The following is a 15,882-nucleotide window of genomic DNA, read 5'->3' as shown; positions in this document are numbered from 1 at the left end:
CATCAACTATATAACAATGACTTAGTGTAGAATTTTGAAGATTATTAGTGAGGATGTAGCTAGTGGTAGAGTGCTTGCCTAGAATGTTCAAAGTCTCAGGTTTAATACATGTTGCAAAAAACAATATGATTTGTGTTGTTTAGAAATCTCCCTTGCAAAGATTTGCAGCATCAACACTTGTCAGCTGGAGCCATATCAACAGGGAGGACAATCTTTTGCACACTTACTTTCCTTGACTTGCTTTCACCAGTTTTACTAAAAGACTAATGTGATCACACTGTTATCTGAGATTCCCATGCCTTTTCTAAGTACTGCATTGGCTTTCAATGCAAAGAGGACAGAATATCTTTGAGAGACTTTTGCTTGAAGTTAAGAATATAAGGATATTCTTTTGTTTTGAGAAAAGTTCTCTTGGGTTAACAACCACCACCACCACCACCACAACAACAGAAATCATCAAAAACTTTACCAAGTCATGGTGATGCATACCTGTAATCTTAGCATTTAGGAGGCTGAGGCAGGAGTATTGTTAGCCTGAGGCCAACCAGGAACTAATAAGAATCTGTCTCAGTAAAAAAAGAAAACAATCAAGCAACCATAAAACATCCCTTCATTTATATGTAGAGGCAACAGCATGTAGAAATAGTATTCACACATCAGGAAGTGATAGATGCTTGATGCCCTAAGAAGGTATGATGTACTGCACATCAGATTGCCCTAAGAAGGTATGATGTACTGCACATCAGATTGCCCTAAGAAGGCATGATGTACTGCACATCAGATTTGCAAGCATGGATTTGGAATGCTGTTTGTTTCTGCTTGACTTCCATGGTTGGAACATAGTCTCCTGTTGTAGGTTAGGTTAGCCTCAGACTTGCTATGCAGCGAGGTTGGCCTTGAGAGCATGTTTCTGCTGCTTCCAGCTTCCAAATATTGGGATACTAGGTGTGCATCACCATGGCTGGCTTGTCAATGGTTCTAAGGTCCTCTTCCCCTCGAGTCAAAGGCTTCCACGAGCTCAGGAACTGCCTTTACTATTTACATAACTGAATTATACTTTTCTTCACAGAGGAGATTTTGCTCATCGTTTAAATATCAAGTTTTACCAGTTAGGACTCTCATTATCTCCTAGATTCCTGACTTCTCAAAGTGCCAGCTGTCTGCTATTAACTTTGACCAGGCCCTCATTTTCCACTGAGACTTTGTACAAGTCTGAGAACCTGAGGGCAAAGAGTCACAGCCATATTTCAACTGTAGTCTCATAATTTCTATTAATTAATGAGAAAGAACTGAGTTTGATGCAAGTCTTTCTATAAATTCCTACACAGTTAGTACAGTTCTACCTCTTTGAGCACAAGCCATAACATGGGACAGATGTCAAGTGGTGGTTGTGTAACAAACACCATGCTAGGTGGGCACCATGGTTGGGACTGGAGGTAGTACTGTGAGGAGAGCTCATAAGAAGAGGAAGACTCTGGACTGGTTTTTACTTGGAAGAAAGAATTGGAGGAAGTGAGAGGAAACATTTCCAGGAACCACTCCCCACTTTTTTGGATTGGCCTGAGAGTGCAATGCTCCCAAAAATCTCTTCAGGACATTTTGAGAGGTGTTTAAAAACTCAATTAAGAATACTTGTTCCGGGCTGGGCAGTGGTGGCTCATACCTTTAATCCCAGCACTTGGGAGGCAGAGGCAGGTGGATTTCTGAGTTTGAGGCCAGCCTGGTCTACAGAGTGAGTTCCAGGACAGCCAGGACTATACAGAGAAACCCTGTCTCAAAAAACCAAATTAAAAAAAAAAAAGAAAGAATACTTGTTCCAATAGCTACAAAACAGCTCATCAGAGGCCCCTTGCAATGGCACCTGTAGTGTTCCAGGCATGCCACTTCCCTTGTGCAATACTGATGGTGAACGCGCCCAAGCACAGAATGAGAACCAGAAGTTCAGAAAAGCCTTCCAAAGAATGACACGATTGCCAGAGGGAAGAGATTTTTTTCCATTGCTATAAGCCAAGGGGCAAGACCAGAGCAGAGCTGCAAAGGCTGGTCTATGATGGAAAATTTCAAAATGCAACCATTTAAGGAGAAAAAAAACACTGCAGGCATAAGAACTCTAGCTTCCACTATTTTAATAATTTCTAGTTAAAAGGTTGTTTTTCTTTCCCATTTTCTTCAAGTGACCTAGTCAATTCCCCAATGAGTGACAATTACTGGAGCCAGAAATTAATTATTTTGAATTAATAAAACTGAAACTATAAAAAGACTGGATTACGTTCAGCCCACACCTCACTGGGAAACAACCCTACCCTTTTTTGTTTTATCCTCTGTCCCAAACAAATCCCATCAGGCTTAGAAATAGTATCTCAGTGAGAGTACTGGTTGCTTGTTTAGGGAAGTTGGACATTGCCTGTGCAACTTTGGGAAGTCAGTGTTAAGGGTTTATTCTCTTTCGTAACTCGACCTCACTCTTGTCTTCATTTTTGTCCTAAATTTCCACTTAGAGAACATTTCTACTAGGTGACTGAGATGCAGGCAGAAGTGACACCTAGGTATAAACCCTATGGCAGATGTTAGGTCAACAGGGGCATGTGAGTGAGAGGAAGAAGCCAGAGAAAGAGGGTTACCTCAGTGAAACAAAGAGAGGGTTATGGAAGGTGAAAGAGATTGCCATCAGAGGTGTGGAGAGAGGGAGGCGAGGAAGGAGACAATTCATTGGAAGATGAGCGTGACCAAGCAGGGCGGTGCTGTGGATTAGCAAGAGGAAAATGGCTGTGGGGAGACATAAAGGGGAAAGCAAAGTTCCACTGGGTTCTTTGCCTCAAACCAGTATGTGAGGCCATGGCCTTTTTCCTCTAACCCTCCCTTTCATTTCCTTAACTGGTCCTCATGCAGCAAGCTTTCATGGGAGTGTCCTTCTATATGTCTTTTTGCATGCTAAACTGTCCTAAATGTGACCCCAAAATTGGATAGTGCCTCCTTTTAAACTGAGCAGAGATGACTTGTATGAGAATATATTATGTTTCTGGTATTATAGATAGACATTACATGTGGTTTATTTCTACCCAAGTTATATCAAGTCCTACCATCTCCAAGTTGCATCTTAGGTGAGTTGCTATAGCTAATAAGCTTTGTGGCTTATAAATCTTATTCACTTTTGATCATACAGTCTTTAAAAAGTCACAAAGGGCATTACTCCTAGTAAATTATATTAGAATTTGTCTGGGAATTTCTTCATACCATGATCCCCCTAAATGCACATCCATTACTCTTTAGAATGTTATTCATTATCTATTATGAATTGGCATAATTCTTCAAAAATAATTGATAAAAACATCACACAGGATGGCCCCTGTCTTAAATATTCTCATACAATGGTTTTAGTTTAAATGAATCTATTGTTGAATATTTGGGGGAATATTTCTATTTAAACATCCAGGAAATAATAATAGCTGATATTTACTAAGCATATACTATAGGTAGGTAACACAGGAAAACATTGTCCTCATTTCACAGGTGAGAAAAGTTTTGTAGATGTGGGCTTCTCATAGCTAAACGTAATAGTACTAAGAGTTAGGGGGGATGAACACTAGGAGCTGTGCCTCAAGCCAGTGCCATTAGTGGTGACACTTCTTGACACATGGTAAATGGCATATCATAACTTTCTGCCACCTTCACAGAAATTAAGAGGGAATGCTCATGGGTCGCTCACATCTATGCTTGTGACACTGTTGTTAAGAGGAATTGGACTGGTTTACCATGGTCTCCTCATGGAACTAGTCTTCTACTGTAATCACAATTTTTTTTATATCCTAAAATTCCTTTTAGTGTCTAATTTAGAATTTTAGCTGAAATTCATTTCACTCTCGCTCATTTATGAAATGTCAGAACAGAACTTTTTTATGTTTTGCTAACTGAAAAGACATTGGTGTGGGATTGTTGCTGTCAAGGCATTGGCTATACAGGAGAGGCTGAGAACCCAGGGAAAGCCCAGGAGTGAACTCTCTGCCTGTTCTCCTCTTGTGAGGCTCTGTTATTTCTCCATGGTTGTTTCTGTGTAGTCTTTTCTCCAGAAGCTCCAAAGAGTTTCTATATCCTTGTCATTGAAGCTTCACCATGACCACTGAAGCCATGACGGTATATAGGACACTAACCTCAAGTACTTAATATCAGGGGTTCAATGTTTTAAAAAGTAGCAGCATAGGTGAGAATCTATTGCTTACGCATGGCAAGCCTTGAAGTGGTGCCCAGTCCTCATGTGTGGTGTCTGTAAGAGGGTCTCGATTTCTCTGTCATTCTAAAATATTTTATAACAACCAAAGGGTCACCAAGATGCCATTTTTTTTCCTGTGTGAGTAGCTATTGCATGATGGAGTTCACTCATTCCTGAAAAGATTCAAGTCAAGTAGCTGGCCTATCTTCTAAATGGAAATTCTATGTCTCTTCCTCCAGTTTCAGAATCAAACTCTCATGTACCTTCTCTGTGTCAAACTCTTCTTTAGCTGAAGGAATCCACCACCAAGTCAGTCCTCTTCTCATGTCAATCATAGCTTTAAAAATTAGAAACCTTTTCCTAGTTCCATTAAACCGTGACATTTAGCTGATCTGTACACATACTAATAGGATAGTTAGAGACTTCCACAGGTGTCTCCTTCCTTCAGAGCGTTCCTCACTGTTATCTTTCCACTCCTAGATCACTTCTGATTTATAGCATAATCTACATTTTAATAAACTGTCTTCTATCTGAAACTTTTTTCCTTTTCTTTTCCCCTCCTTTAAAACATTTTTAAGAAGATTCTTTCTTTCTTGACCTATATTGAGATAGTCTTTTGTCTCACTTTGAAATCTCAGTCACCCAAACCATAGGTTGATGACTGACATGCCGAGCTATCTCAGTCCTTGGCCTGAGCTTTTTGTCACTTCCACAACAACTATTCTTTTTACAGCATCACAGTGAATCCACAATAGCACTTTTCATTTCTGAGAAAAAAACCATGGAAATGATCCAACAAAATCTATGGTTTTGTGAAAACATGGCATCTAACAGGGGCCCATGTGGCTGGTTGGCCTTCCAGTTATCATCTCTGCAGGTTATTTGAATGCACTCCTGTGGTGTTGGCATTTTTCCTTTGTAAAGACTGCAGTCTAGAAATGAGAGTTGGCTTAATGGTTAAAAACACTTGTGGCACAAACATGAGGGCCAGAGTTGTTCAGATCCCACAGGATACCTGTAATCCCATGGGAAGAAGAGATGGAAAATTTGCTAGGGCAGATTATGAGGTTTGCTGGCTTCCAGACTAGCTAAGAGAAATGTAAACCTCAGGTTCAAGGAGAGACTCTAGCAAAAAAAATAAAAGCAGAGAATGATAAAAGACACCAGATATTCTCTTTTTGTCACCTCATGTGTGCACAGAATTCCCACACATGTGACACACACATATATATTGATAGATAGATAAAAGGTAAATGATTATTAGATGATCGAACTTTTAAAATTTGTCTCTAATGATTTAAAACTATAACATTTAAAACTGGTGATTAAATCTAGCTGCAGTCCAAACTCAACCAGGCATCTCATTAGATAGAGCTGACTTTAGTCATTAATGATGGTCATATCTTCATTTCAAAACTCTATTGGAAAGTTACAAGTGGTTTGACAGGTATCTTAGTATCTACCTTTGTGTACAATAAATATTTCTCTTTAAAATGAATCTTGCTGTCTTAGTCAGGGCTTCTATTCCTGCAAAAACCAACATGACCAAGAAGCAAGTTGGGGAGGCAAGGGCTTATTTAACTTACACTTCCACATTGCTGTTCATCACCAAAGGAAGTGAAGACAGGAACTCACACAGGGCAGGAACTTGGAGGCAGGAGTAGACTCAGAAGCTTACTGGCTTGCTTCCCCTGGCTTGCTCAGCTTGCTTTCTTACAGAACCCAAGATTACTAGCCCAGGGATGGCACCACCCATAATGGGTCCTCCCCTGACCCCATCCCACCCCACCCCACTAACTGAGAAAATGCCTTACAGCTGGATCTCATAGAGGCATTTCCTCAAGGGAGGTTCCTTTCTCTGTGATAACTCCAGCTTGTGTCAAGTTGACACACAAAAACAGCCAGTCCACTTACTTTCTCATAGCTACAAGGGGTAGATTCTAAGCAGCATTAGGCCAAACCCACTGCAGAGATGGGTCCATCCACAATGGGCTGGCCCTCTCCCATCAATCACTAACTAAAAAAAATGTGTTACAGTTATATCTTTTTTTTATTAGATATTTTCTTTATTTACATGTCATACAATATCTCCTTTCCCAGTTTCCCCTCCGAAAAAATAAAATAAAATAAAAATAAAACAAAAACAAACCATTGTTCCCTCCCCCCTCCCAATGCTCACCACCCCACCCTTTCCTGCTTCCTGGCCCTGGCATTCCCCTACACTGGGGCATAGAGCCTTCACAGAACCAAGGGCCTCTCCTCCCATTGATGACTGACTTGGCCATCCTCTGCTATACATATGCTGCTGGAGCCATGAGTCCCACCTTGTGTACTCTTTAGTTGGTAGTTTAGTCCCTGGGAGCTCTGAGGGTACTAGTTAGTTCATATTGTTGTTTGTCCTAATGGGCTGCAAACCCTTCAGCTTCTTGGTTCCTTTCTCTAGCTCCTTCATTGGGGACTCTGTACTCAGTCCAATGGATGGCTGTGAGCCTCTACTGTATTAGTCGGGTACTGGCAGAGCCTCTCAGGAGACAGCTATATCAGGCTCCTGTCAACTAACACTTGCTGGCATCCACAATAGTGTCTGGGTTTGATGATTGAATATGGGACAGATTCCCAGGTGGAACAGTCTCTGGATTGTCCTTCCTTTAGTCTCTGCTCCATACTTTGTCTCTGCAACTCCTTCCATGGGTTATTTTGTTCCCCCTTCTAAGAAGGAACAAAGTATTCACATTTTGGTCTTCCTTCTTCTTGAGATTCTTATGGTTTGTGGTTTATACTTTGTGTATTCTGATCTTCTGGGCTAATATCCACTTATCAGAGAGTACATACCATGTGCGTTCTTAGTGGCAGTACAGTTGGATCTTATGGAGATAGTTTCTCAATTGAGATTTTCTCTTTCAGATGACTTTAGCTTGAGTCAAGTCAACACAAAATTAGCCAGCACACTCTTCCATTCCATCTCTTTCTCCCTTTCTGTCCTTTTTCCCTTTTCAACTTAAGGAAGTTTCAAATTCTTCCTGGTTAGGTCAGTGCCTTCTGTCAAATGCATTTCCTTCCAGTGTGTAAAATCTATTTCATCTCTTGCCAAACCCTTACTAATGTCACCCTGTTCACCAGATGTTTATATCACTATATATTTTACTCTCATGTCATCTTTTTAATTGCAAAACAACCACTATACTACAGAAACTTTCAATTACAAATTAATGCATTTCAAATAAGAAGTGGGTTAACAAACCAACATCCCTGAATTCTCCAGTTTGGCACCACCATACTCCCTACATGCGTCCTGAGCTATTTCCTATCTCACAATTGTGGATCACAGGGTATTGCAATCACCCAACACATGCTAGCTGGGTTTTGTGGCAAATGCATACACACTTGCTGATGCTTCATGCAAATTCATTGCTCAGTCACATAAGAGTCACAACACATATTCTTAGTTTTCCATGCAGTGGTTCATGAACACAGACAACGGGGAAGTCTGTTCAGGGTAACCATATTGCTGTATGCCATAGAAACAAGAGCTTTGAGTTGTACTGGATGAGGGAAATGCTGAGTCAAACACAACTTAAGAGGGCTACTTATTTGCTTTTTAAAGCTGCCTGTAGCCTACTATTCACCATCCAGACAGTAGAAGATATTTTAGACACCTAGACTATTAGTTAAAGATTCCACCATGGGCTGTGTTATCTGTTGAGAGGGGAAGCTGATGGGTGCTCTGAAGGCATCAGACAGGGAAGCAATCAAGCTTTTCTGATGACCAGAGAAGGCAAACCTGAGAAGGGTACCCAGGTATCAGAAAGATTGAGGATTGACAAGGGCAAGCTCAGTCTGCAGACCTGAAGATGGATCACAGGGCACCTCCAGGGCATCTGTAGGAAGGTCATGAGTCTCAATGTTCTTTTTCAGGACAGTAAGTCTGTCAAGGGCCAAATCAAAGAAATAGTATGATCAAATAGATACTTTTCATAGTGTAATATTTCCCTTATATGAATATGTGTGACATTTTTTATGGTTTGGGTTTGGTTTGGTTTGTTTGTTTTTCTTGGAGAGGGTTGGTCTTGAACTCCTAATTCTTTTGTCTTTGCCTGATGACTGCAGGCAAGTACCACCATACTCTTTTCAGATCCGTATATTTTAAAAATGATTCTGGATACTCTAATAATATGGAGATCCATTAATGGGCTTGGCATATAAAGGAGAAGAGATGGGCCAAGCCTTGCACTGCTGTGAAGATGTAATGTTCAAACTGAGGCATTTTAAGAACATCCTAGAATTGTTTTCTTGACTCTTCTTCCATACTCCTGGAGAGAGCTTAACAATCATCCTTTGTCATTCCACATCTTCTCAGAACATTTGAGGAAGATGGTTTTCACCTATATTAATTTCCTTCTCTTGAAAATGCCACCTGTGTTCTTCCAGCTGGCCTGCAGCTCAGCCCAGTGACATCTGTCTTCCTTTCCCAGCAGAGAGCTGGAATCTTCAGCAGCTTCCACAGCTCACTGTGGGTGGCATTGACTTCCATGTCCCCTTACTCCACATATGCAGGTCTGGTTAGGATTTTGTCTTCTCTTTCTCTCTTGGAATCTGTTTAAAGACAAAAGTTTTTAAAGATGTTTCTTCATAACCTCTCTAATAAGGGAAGTGAAAAAGAATATTTGTATTTACACATAATTGCTGGTCACATGACGGTATAACTGCTTCCATGAAGGACTCCAGAACAGTCTCTCAGGAGCCAGAAATTGTGGTTTCAGTTGATTAGTAGTCTTCCTTAGTTCTCCATGAAAAATATCATTGGAAATGAGATGTCTTTCCTGAGCTGTTGAGGAACCCATTATTAGAATCAAGTCTGTTCAAGGAGGCTTTAATCAAATCAGTCGAGCCTGCTGATATCTGTGGGGTGGTAAGAATAAAGCTTCGTGTTCCTCAAATATTCCCCAGCCGGAAGTGACCCATAGGCATTGGACTCCATTGCGAACCTGCTCAGTCCTTTCTATGCTGCTCAGTAGAGTATGACATTTCAGCAAGAAGATTCTAGAGCCAGTGAGTCTGGATTTAAACCTAAGGTTGAATAACCTTGGGTGGGTTGTTGAGTCTCTGTGTGTCAGTAATGGAACAGTAATAGTAAATGAATTAATGTGCCCAAAGAATGAGAACGGAGCCTAGTACACAGCCAACAATCGCTAACTGCTGTTAGCGGTACTAATTAAAGCAGAGCTCCTGAACCAGACATAGGAATTCCTAGAGCATCCATCCATCCATCTGGCAGGCAGAGCGAATTAGTGGCCCTCGGTTAGGAGTCTTCCTTTTCTTTTTGCTGTCTGACTGCAGCCAGCTTCCTTAATGCATCTTGGCACCTTCCACACAGTATAAATGAGAAGTGACAACACCCATATTCTAATCCAGTGGTTTAATGGAAGCTCTGTGAGGAAACAGAAAGAAGGAAAGGTTCCATTGACACATTGAAGGTTTAGAAACTGTTACTACAGCTTTAAAAACTGTTCTGCCTTTCTCTATAATCCCTTAACAGAGAATGAGTATATTTGCTACAACTTAACAATTTTTGTTTCTTAGAAAGAAAACTTGGGTGAAGGAAACAATAACATTTTTCCTAGAATAGTTGATGCATTTCACCATTCTGCGTTAATTACACCTGCACAGACCTCAGTTTGTAGAGCTCCACAGCAGAGATGGCTGGACAAACTGAGAGCTGCTAGGCATTTACAGAGTGGCTAGGCATTTTAACTCCCTATAACACCCAGGGTAGGACATGAGCCCATAAGCCATGCATTAATATTCTAGCATGAGCAGAATCTCCAGATTACCGTTTGGCCCCTAGAGCCTTTTGCACTAAGTCAAAAGCTATATTGAGCCCTAGGGAGTTGTTTCAGCTACTAAAGTATTTGCCACACAAGCATGAGGACCTCTGTTCAGACTCCTCTGTAAAAAGCTGGGTGTGATAGTACATCTCATGTTTGTATAACCCCAGCCCTGGGGTAGGGGTGTGAACAGGAGGATCCCTGGATCTGGTCAGCCAACCTAGTTAAATTGGGAAGAAACTTTGTCTTAACTAGAGAGCAATTGAAGATACTCAGTGCACACAACATTGTCCTGCACACAGCAGCATGCATGTGTGCTTAGACCCACATGCTCGAAAAAACACCCTCTACACAAAACACCCTCCACACACAAATACTTACGCACCCACCCCAGAAGCTATAGTCTACAAAAGTATTCCTTGCTATGATTAACAGAGTTCTACATAGAGTGTCCCCATGTGTGGACAGCAGAGCTTCTTCCCTCTGCCTCTCGGCCTTCTTTCAAAAGCCACAGGGCTCCTCTGTCTGAATCCGAGCAGCCTGGTGATTAAAATCTCCCTTCCTGGTTAGAACAAAGCAGAGAAGCAGAAGAGATTCTGTGTGTGTGAGCCATAGTGGGTCTGACTGATCAGGGCACTCCTCCTTGCTCACTTCCTGAGCAGATGAGTCATGCTTCCTGGAATGTCCCTTAGAGGAAGTGGGCTTCTAGAACTTTAGCAATCTGCTGATAGCCCTGCTTACAGTAGGGCAGCTGCCACTCACAAATGAGTTTAGGTACACTCTATAAGCCAGACATTCAGTTTTGTCTCCATGTCAGCTGGGAGAATGTAGCTTTCCACTAGGGTAATCTACGTTCAGAAGTTTGAAAAGTACAGCAATGAAGCCGATCTCTCTTATGTCATTAAGCAGTCCAAGATGCATCTTAGACAAAATGTTAACTTAAAAATTGTCTGGGTAAAATGTGATTTTTTTTAAATTATAAAAATATATGAGTTCTTTATTTTAAGGTGATCAAAATTATTTTCAGGCAGAAAGTGGTGGCATACACACACACACACACACACACACACACACACACACACACATCCTAGCACTTTAGAGGTTGAGGCAGGAGGATCCATTTACAAGCAGACTGGCTATCTAAGACCCCTGTCTTTAGGAGAAGAGAAGAAAAATGTTGCCCTTTCCTGACCATCCTCACGATGAAGAATTTTTAACTGACTAGTTTGCTGTATATAATGATGCAGAGGCGCAGCCTTCAAACAACACTTTTAACAGCTGCCGTCTACTTTCTTTTTGCATATTGAAAACATGTGAAAACACTTTAATTTTAGTTCTTCCTTAGCAGGCTCACTCTTTCTTCTGGTAACCTGGAGGAAGAGACAGGTGTGAGCACGCTAGGTCTCCAAGGTTCAAGGTTCCATGATTTTTATTTTGTTCTATGACCTAGGCTTCTCTCTCTCCCAGAGTCCATCTGCAACAGATGCTCTGGCCATTGGAAGGCACAGTCATATATATTTAAAGCATCTAGTATTTCACTATGGCAAGACAACTGCAGGCTGCAGCTTATGGAACTAGCCATTTATGTTTCCACAGGAGAGTGTTCTTCGCTCTCACCATCTTTCCCTTCTCCCTGAGGAGGGACTAGACATTCACTGCTCCATCAGTGGTCATAAAATCCAATATTTATAGAAGTCCCTGGACTTCTAAAGACATCATTTTAAATAAAGAACTAGAATAGTTAATAATAGTTACCATGAAAAAGGATATATTCAGGATTAAAATGGTTTGAAAATAATCCTGGAACAGATTACTTTTTGTATCAACTTTTTTAGACAAATGTTGATGTTTGATTCTGAACACAGAAAAGAGACATGGAAATAGCAGAACATTTTTAGTAGACCAGCTAAGCGTCTGGAAACCTAGAGGTGTATGTAATTCTAAAAGGGCAAACATTACTAAGACATACTTATATGATGTCAATAGTTCTGCAGAGATAATATATTAAAAATAGATTTATCTAATCAAAAAAGAACACATAGTCAAAAGAAGTCACATAGGAGATTGATAGAAAAGCCCAGAGGAAGCAAACCAAAACAAACATTTAAACCGCACCACTTCTAATAATGCTTAATGGTATTCATTTCCTCTTCTCCTTTTATGTTTATTTTATTTTAATATTCATAAATTATCCCATGCATTCTACCCTATAATGACATTTTTCTTTCTTTTTTTATTAGATATTTTCTTTATTTGCAGGACATACTATATCTCCTTTCCCAGTTTCCCCTCCGAAAAAAAAATAAAAAAATAAAATAAACAAACAAACAAACAAACAAATCCCTGTTCCCCCCCCCTTCCCCTGCTTGCCACCCCACCCTCTCCTGCTTCCTGGCCCTGGCATTCCCCTACACTGGGGTCTATATAGAACCTTCACAGGACCAAGGGCCTCTCCTCCCATTGATGACCCACTTAGCCACCCTATGCTATACATATGCAGCTGGAACCATGAGTCCCACCACGTGTACTCTTTGGTTGGTGGTTTAGTCCCTGGGAACTCGGAGGGTACTAGTTAGTTCATATTGTTGTTCATATAGTGACATTTTTCTATGGGGCATATCTATTATATGTGTTACTTTCCAAGTTCTCATTCCATTGCCACAGTGTAGCCTGCTGTGAGACAGTTAGAGCCCTTTCTGAGATAAACATCTTTGTAGTTAAATGTTAGCCGGCATCCATGGTTATGCATTGATTAAAAAATAAATAAAACAAAGCACAACAAAAAGAACCAAAGTCAGCCTTTGTGTTTTCTGATGTAAGCGATCCATGGGAAGCAGTACTTAAAACCATAACAGCAACAAGAGCAGACCGGAACCAGTCAGCCCACAGAGAGGCCATTGTGCTGTCTGGATCTGAGATAAACCTCTAATCCAAAGGGACACAGAATAACTCAGAACAACTCAGAATGTGGTTGCCTGCGGGTCTGTTGCTCGCTCGCTCGCCATGCAAAGCCTGGCATTATGAGTAACCATTGACTTTAGATGTGCATTTCACATGCCCTGCCCCACCCTGACAGCACATGGCATTGTGGCTTTTTCTGTAGTGAGGACATGTGTGTGAGTCCCTGATGCCAGTGTCCCAGGAGTGAGTGGCTGCATGTTAAGTGGGGAGAGCACCAAGGCCCCACAGAGCCATGGTGGAGTACTGTCGAGTGTGTATCATGCACTCTCAGCCTTCAGCAGCATTTGGCTCCTTTACCTTCTGCAGTTCAATGACAGATTCTGAACAGCCTGGGCTTCTTCCTGTTCCTAATGACAGCTCTGTATCAGTATCCTACGCTGTGATTTTTATTTGGCAGAATTACAGAAACATTCCAAAACCTTTAAAGTTTAAAGTGACCTATAAAGGTCACACTTACTAAGGTAATGTGTGTAAAACTTAACAATATCCATAAGGATTGCTCTTGTGCTCAGGGTGTAGCTCAGAGGTGGGGTGCCTTCCCAGCCTTCACAACGGTACACAGCCCACAGTGCTGGCTTCATCTACAGCACTGGAAAGATGATGAGTAAGTACCATAGGCATTCTGCAGTTGTGGCTTTTTTGAGGAGGAATAAACGGGTGTTTCAAGAATTCAGCATCTCTTGCCCTCTTGAGTTCCAGAGTTTAAGCAGTAGGAGCCACAGCATGGAAGGACAGTGAGGAGCAAGGTCACTAAAAGAAGGACAAGCACTTTCACTTCTGCTCATCCAGCCCCTTCTCACCTCATGATGCATGCCTCAGCAGCTTCTGATGGCCTCTCTCTTGTTGGGCTATCCTGTCATGAAGGACCACACACACTTCTTCACCTCCTGCACAGACACTTGCATACACATGCACAGACACTTGCACACACATGCACAGACACTTGCATACACATGCACAGACACTTGCATACACACGCACAGACACTTGCATACACACCCACAGACACTCAGGGTGATTTGCATCTGGCTCTCCACCCAGAATGTCAGGGATGGCTGCAGTCACAACTCAAACCAAGGTTACCACAGCAACAGGATGCAAGTAAGCAAGCAAGGGCTCTCCATCTCCAGACTTGATTCATTTCTTCCCTGCCTGCTCAGCCAGTGATCATTCTGTAAAGTGTTAAACATGAGTCAGCCTCAGCTGTCTAGACTCATAGTTCATTGCACAAAGCTACTTCTGGGTGGTTTCTTTAGTGAAAAAAAAAAAGTAGTGTCTCTTTATATCAGACCAAAAATTAGAAGAATTTTTCAAACATGCTCTACCTTGTGAAAATGTTGTTTTCTCATTTGCCACAAGGCTGTAAGTGCCATGTGATACCAAACTTACATATTCGTAAAGAGAGTTCAGATTCAAGAAGTAATTTCTACATGACTGTGTGCTAAGCAAAGTTCCTGTAGCTAGACTCTGCCCAACTCTACCCATGCTCTATGAATGCCCTGACAAGAAAATGACTTGGTTGCTCTTTCATCATTGACACTTGACTTCAAAGAGCCCACCTAAGAACTCCTGCCCAGGGTCTTAATCAGCCTCATTGTATTGACTAGAGTTTTCCTTTTTATAAACATAGGGGAATCTTTGCTGCACCTGAAGGGTCTTCTTTAAGTTCTTTAAGTTATTTCAGTCACATAAAATAATGCTTTAGATCTGAAGTAGTTTTCCTTGGAAGTTTCCAAGCATTCTATATATAATAGGATATGATGAAAATTTCCCAAGTTTAATGGCTTCATACAAAAAAGGCTTAATTTGCCTTGCATGTCTTACAACTAATCTTCTGTGACTGAGAAAATGAAGTTTATTTCTAGACATACTTCAAGAAAAGAAAAATACTTTGGAGTGTGGTTGTGACTCAGTGGTGCCTACAGTAGGTGCCTAGCAGTGACAAGATTCTGGGTTTGAACTCCAGAATCAAAAAAGAAGTAATGAAAAGGAAAGGAAAAGTAATAAATAATGAATTCCGTGTTAATCTGAAGTAGTCACATTCCTATCTAAAAAGATTTAGAAAAATGTCAGTCTATTCATCTACTCTCAGGTGACAGACTGATTAATTACCATTTTTGTTCATTATAGTCACAAAATTTCAAAGTCACAAAAGGGCTATCATAAAACAACTCAAAGTAGAAACTCTAAAAGTGAAAACCACATTTCTGTTCTTGATGGCCCTTGGGTTTAGTGAAGGAATGACCTCCTGGGGCCCAGGTCAGAAAACATGTTGCACAAGGCTCTACTCACTAAGGCTCTGATTTCCAGTGATTCAAAGGATCCCACCTAGCTACAGGACTTTTTGGTTTGTTTGTTTGTTGGTTGGTTGGTTGGTTGGTTGGTTGGTTGGCTGGCTGGCTGGCTGGTTGGTTGGTTGATTGGTTGGTTTTAAAAGTCAGGGTGTCTCTACATAGCCCTGGATGTCCTGGAACTCAGGACAACCAGGCTAACCCCAGATTCATAGAGATCCACCTACTTCTGCCTCCTGAGTGCCAGGATTAAAGGTGTGTGCCATTGTGTCTAAATGCCAGGGTACTTTAATCTCCAGGGTCAGAGAGATGCTTCCGCAAGTGAAGGCACTTGTGCTGCAAAGCTGGGAGTTTGTGTTTGATTACTAGATACCGTGGTAGAGGGGAGAATTAATTCTTGAACATTGTCCTCTGACTTCTACATAGGCACTTATATACACAGGACCCCATACAAAGATCATTAATACACATATACATACAATGATACAAGTTCAAAACAAACAAACAAACAAAACAAAACCCATCTTACTGGGCCAGTGAGATGGCTTAGCAGATAAAAAGGACTTGCTGTACATACCTGATGAGCTGAGTTCAATCC

At 41.2% G+C, this 15,882-nt stretch overlaps 1 protein-coding gene across 2 annotated transcripts in view; it reads left to right on the top strand.

The window, feature by feature from the left end:
• Positions 1 to 15,882, top strand: part of Cubn (cubilin) — a 219,199-nt gene that overhangs the window by 67,425 nt on the left and 135,892 nt on the right. The window lies entirely within an intron of this gene.

This window comes from Mastomys coucha, unplaced genomic scaffold (assembly GCF_008632895.1).
Source record: "Mastomys coucha isolate ucsf_1 unplaced genomic scaffold, UCSF_Mcou_1 pScaffold15, whole genome shotgun sequence".
NCBI lineage: Eukaryota > Metazoa > Chordata > Mammalia > Rodentia > Muridae > Mastomys > Mastomys coucha.
The sequence above is the reverse complement of the archived record's forward strand: the minus strand, read 5'-3'. Positions and strand labels throughout refer to the sequence as shown.